This window comes from Xiphias gladius, chromosome 14 (genome assembly GCF_016859285.1).
Source record: "Xiphias gladius isolate SHS-SW01 ecotype Sanya breed wild chromosome 14, ASM1685928v1, whole genome shotgun sequence".
In the NCBI taxonomy this organism is placed as follows: Eukaryota; Metazoa; Chordata; class Actinopteri; order Istiophoriformes; family Xiphiidae; genus Xiphias; species Xiphias gladius.
The window spans coordinates 12,010,385-12,016,444 of record NC_053413.1 but is presented as its reverse complement, the minus strand read 5'-3'; positions in this window follow the sequence as shown (position 1 = coordinate 12,016,444).

The following is a 6,060-nucleotide window of genomic DNA, read 5'->3' as shown; positions in this document are numbered from 1 at the left end:
TTTAGCCAGAGTAGATACAAAAGGCTTAGGGCTGAGAGCTATATACTGGATAAATAAGTGATAAAAAGTATTGAGAGGCTAACAAATTGGTGGTTTTAGTCTTTTAATGGGATTTGCTGACATTAACCAAAATCTAAAATATCAACAGACTTATTTTTTAAGCTCTAATGGGATATATGGGTGTCCTAGTGGCACCAGACCTGCATGGTCCTTTCTGAGTGGAGTTTTTATGTTCTACCAGTATCCACTTGAGGCTGCTCTAGTTGTCTTCCAATGTCCAAACTCATGCATTTCAGACGGATTGGAAACTATAATGGATATGAATGACTTTCTCTGTCTGCGTCTGCTTTCTGCAAGGGCAGGTTGGGGCAGGGATCAGACACCTGTGACTTTAACAGGAAAATGATCATCATGATTATCATAAAAAAGACACACACACACACACACACACACAGACACACACAAAGGACAATAGAAGTTAAGGAAGCAATAAATACAAATGACCATAAAGACAGAGTTCAAAAGTTCTCATTTGAAAAAGATTTAATGAATTTAAAGAACGATTATAAAGCTTCTGTACCTGGGGTGAAATGGGCCGTCACGAAGCTGTGCTTTCATCTGCAAGAAACATAAACAAATGCCTTTGTTCTTTCAGAGGAGAGAGGGGCGAAAGCCACAACAAACGGTGCGGGTGTGCTGAGTGTGTGTGTGTGCGTGCGCACGCGCGTGTGCACGTGAAAAGAAGAGAGACGGAAGAGTAGTGAGAGAGAGAGAGAGAAAGTGGAGAGAGATCAAAGCAGGGGTATGTTTTTGAATTTCTGTGTGGGAGGTGAAGCCTCACCTACCCAGAATGCCTTGCCTCACTCCTTACAGCCCACTCAGGTTTTTAGGAGCATCACATCTCTTTGCAGCGAGCCTATTACGATACTACCTCCTCATCAGTCATCTCCAGCTATTCTCAGAGAGTCTTGACACGGTGACTTGGTGTGATCTAGCAGTCAATCTCTGATCTGTCATACATACAACCTGCACCTCCCACACACTGCTGAGCCGAAAGTCTGCAAAATACCAACAGAGTCTTGTTGCATCTCACTGTAGAAGACTACGACTAAGTTGGATCAGAGCCCATCCCCCATTCTCCCAATCTCGTGGAGAGATCGAAGCGCCTCTTTTTAACTCAGCATGAGAAGCTGCAAACAGATGTCTGTCTGTCCACACACACGGAATGTCGTGCCCTCTCACACAGAGATGAAAAGCTGTGAAAGTCTCTGTGTTGCGCTGTCAGTGTCTTAAGGCAGTGTTTATCTTTGGCAGGCTGAAGAAAACAAAGCCATCGATTTCTAATCCTAATCCCCTTCTACTGCTTCTCTCCTATTGATCATCTATCCATCCTTAATGAGATAGAGGGATAGAGGAATGGAGGGCTGATGAAGGACAAAACTTTCCCTTTTCCCTCTACCCATCTCTCATTTCAATCCGTGTCTCGCCTGCTTGTGGGGCTTTCACTAACTTGACGTTCTGGAGGGATGGAAAATAAATGCGCCCTGGCGCTTTTGTAGAGGTTTATCAAACCTGGAGGCTCGCAGAGCTGTGGAGGTTCGCCTAAATATTTAAATTGGATGACATGGATGAATGCACTCAACACAGAGAGGCACATGCATGCATACACAGTGAGAGTGGATTGAGTTTCACCCCAAACACCAGTAATGGTATTTCTCTCTGTGTGGTACCATGTCTCTGAGTCGGTGATTTACTCTGAAAATGGCCCACTGCTCTGCTTATACAGAATCTAACAATCATTCCCTCATCCACTGGATCTTAAAACAAATATTAATGAAGCTCTGGAGTAGATGGTTCCCTCTTGCTGGTAATTTCCCATAATGTTTGCGTCTGCTTTTTTTTTTTTTTTTTTACTGAATTGTATGGGACAAGAGTATGCTTTGTGTAAAAATAAACACATTACAAAAAATGGGAAAAAGTACTTGCCAAAGTACTATTCAAACCATTAATCTATGTTTAAACCTGAACTAATCAATGTTTTTATATTTAGAGCAAGTAAAATTACTACCTATAATATGAATGGTTTCCCCTTTAGTGACAAACCCACAGCGAATTATCACCCAACTCTGCAGCTACCCTCAGCTCTGTGACGCGTTTTGCCATCTTCGAGCTCATTGTTCACAGCTTGCAGCTTAATTGTTTTGGTTCACTCTCACAGCTCTCATTAACTTTGTTTGCAGCTGCCAAAGGCAGATGTTTTTAGCATAAAGGCTCTGATAAGCAACTGTACACTACCGCCCCGCCACCAAACAGCAGACAAACAAAGTTAGTGAACACTGTGGAGCATTCAGCAGCTAAACAAGCCAGATATTTGGCTCAGGGGCTGGTGGAGACAAAACCAAAGCTAAAAGGAGCGTCAATGTTGGACTTACTTTAATCAGGTGGACATTACACAACTCCAAATGAATGCTAATGCTACTCTGAATAGACAACTGTCTGCTAACATGTTCACTATTTCAATAAGCTGTGTTTACAGCTTGTTCTGCTGCCTCAAGTGGGAACAAAATCAGTGAATATTGCTTCACGTTAATTTTATTTCAGATAAGCCAAAGGTTTTATGTATTAGGTAGCTTCTTAAAGAATGTTTTAAATTTGTATGTAAGTAATTTATGCCACCTGACTCCTGCGGAACGCTATTTTTTTTGCCATCACTCTAATGAAACTGATTTTTTTACCAGATACCATGGCATTAATTAGCAGTTTGGGATTCAATGTGTTGATCAAAGACTCCACACACTCTCTGGCACAGAGATCTGAGTCTCTGCAGTCTTTCAGACTGCTACAGTAGACCAAATTTGACATTTTTACTTAAATCTGATGAGAAGAGTCTCTATTGAATACTCATATTCTCATATTTCCTTATTAGACTTGCTTACATGTCTATAGAAGACTAGTTTCTTGTTATAACCTCTCAGTGAGTGTGTGTGCCTGATTTGTGTCTAATGATGACAAGTTACTAACTAAAATAATCTGTAAAGTAAGATAACAACACTCTAAGACTCATTTCAGTTATGACATGAAATACAGTAAGAGATTACTGTGCACTCACTGATATTCATGGAACCAGGGGATGAATGTCTGACCCCCTGTGATCGTCTGTATGCTGTGTCCGACGCTGTGTCCACAGCATAATTCCAGAAAGAGAAAAAATGAGGGGGAAAATGTTGACTGACCATGAGCTTTGTAAGCAATACTATTCTACGGGCCTATCGCAAGATTGCGAGGAACAGACAGGCTTTTGAACACCTGCTGTTGATGTTGGAGATCTTGAGATTTTATTCATGTTGTTTGTGAACAGACTTGTAGGAATAATGTTAATCACGGTACTATTCCCTTGGGGGTCATGGGTAAACAATCAATCTGATGTGGGAGGTCCATGGGCCAAACCCACCCACATTCCTCTGAGCAACTCACGGAAATCCCGGACTTAGTTTGAGGTGCCATCACACACAAATGACAAGAAGAAGAGAAACGAGAGAGTGATCAAACCGTGGGAGTGCAACCCTGAAAGACCTCTCAGTGAAATGAAACCAAGTCGTGTTTTACAAAAATATTGCTTTGCTTGTAGAACTTTGGAAAATATTGGATGGTTTTAAATATGTAACGCAAGTCACTGCAAAAATGGCACCCTGGGGATGTTTCTCCCTAAATGTGCGATAATGGCTGCAGCAGAAGTCATTAATAGCAGGCTAATGTGTGTCAGATGCTACCTGTCCAGCAGCAGCAGGGGAGAGAGAGCCGGGACACGAGTGACTGGCCAGCATAATGAGAGGGACATGGCCTGCCAACTTGGGCAGCTGCTTCTCTAGTGGGACTGAGTGTGGGTGTGTGTATGTGTGTGTGCACAGATTCTTCTCTTCTCATTTCCTTGGTCTCTTTCTGCTTCTTTTTCTCTATGTATTTTCTCCTCAGCAGCCTCTAGAAAATTATGCAGCAACACACACAGACAGCCTCACATACACACACGTACACACAGACAAGCTCATCAGAGTTACCGTGGGAATGCCTGTGGCATTATGTCAGTCACTGAGGTGATGCCTTTAATCCTGAAACAAATCTAGACCTTGTGTTGTGTGTCTACGGCTGTGTGTGAGTGAGCGTGCTTGTGTATAAAGCCCAATCTCACACCCATTAGATTACAGCTGGCCGCGCAGCAAAGACACCCCACTGCCACTCCCACATGGAAGAGTGGGCAGGATTAGCTGGCTCTATACCCGCCCTTATCTGGGGACAAAAACCCACAATCGTCTCCCACTGAGACATGGAGACAGAAAGATTTAATTTGATCTACCCTCCTCAATATAACAAGAGTGCCTTTTAGGGATAAAATTACTACTGCTCAGTCCACCATTGGTCAATGTGTATTCAGCCCTAAACTGTTTCCTTTCTTTTATTTATGATCGATCCCTTTTTTTTCACAATTTGGAACACCTACAGGCTTTGCTCTGTGGCAGCGAATGCAGCGACACTAAGTCAAGGATGATAACCCAATCTCTGAACGCAATAAATGTGCTGCTCTCCGCTGAGACAATTGTAAGGGAGGGCATCAGAGAGAGGAGCACTTTGCCATTACTGAATCAACCTTTTTACCAAAGCCTGGCATGGCATATATTTGGTAAACACTCCTTTAATACACTACAGGATGTGTATTTGTATCTTTTGTTTGTACTTATGTGAATTTTTTCAAGAGTCTACATGCTAGCAGCACTTTGAGGCTATAGGCAGTGGTGATTTGGGCTAAATGCTATTGTCGTCATGCTAAGTGTCACAAGGACAATGCTAACATTTTTAGCAGGTGTAGTGTTTACAATATTCACCATCTTAGTTTTGCTTGCTTACATTTGCTAATTAGCAAAACAAAGTAGAGCTGAGGCTGATGGGAAGGTCTGCAGGTTTTGTAGATCATAAACCAAAATATTGGACAAGTTGAGTTTTTGACATCACATTCAACAGTTGTTGAGACATTACACTATAAAACAAATAATGCTGACATCATGGTGGCGCTAAGTCTGCCAAGTCTGGGGATCACCAAAGTCAGTATGAGTCATCATCTGGGGACCAATGTCAATTCATCAAATAGCTGTTGAGATATTTCAGTCTGGACCACAGTGGTGGACTCACTACCACTGTCATCCATAACTGCATGCTGCCAGCGGGGCTAAAAACCACATTGTGGAGCAGTCAATATTTATTTTACCCACTATATGCACACAGTTATTTTCTACTGGAACAGATGTCATTCTATAACTTTTCAAGTAGAGTTCAGCGTGTGATGCATCATCACAAAAGGCTACCTGCTAAATGTGGTGTCAGCGTCTCATTATTTGACAGGAGCTGCCAGTTTCATTCCCCCGAGCTAAGCTGAGTCTTTCCCTCTGTCTCTCTTCCTCTTTCTGTCCCTTACTCAGAGGCATCTGCCTCATTAACCGCCATCAGCATTTTGTTTGCCTTTGTGTGATTTGGATGTATTGGGAATGAGGCACGGGGTGGTATGTGAGTGCGTCAGTGTTTGTGCTGTGTGTTCACTTGTCGTGTGTGTGCAGGCAACTCTCATTAGGCTGGAAAAACATTGACATTTTTGCCAGAATCTAGATCATATCTTCTCTTCCTTTATGTATCAAAGGCTTCCTCCAATCAGCTCTCTGGTTTGTATGTGTGTGTGTGTGTGTGTGTGTGTGTGTGTGTGTGTGTGTGTGTGTGTGTGTGTGTGTGTATACACTTGATGTAGTAGTGTAGTGAGAGACAGATGTTTGCTGATTCGACAAGTTTGCGCTGCAAACTCAGCCCAATTTAGCCGACAAAAAACATGATACCACACAGATGCTCACGTTGACAGCCCACTCTTAATTTTCTCTCCTTTTAATTCAAGCTCTCTTTCTCCCCTCAATTTTTCTCTCCTACTCTTTCTTCTCTCATAATGTCTGTCCTCTCTCCGCACACACACACACACACACAAACCCAACACTATGAGTGATTACACTGGTAGCATTTCAGCTGGGT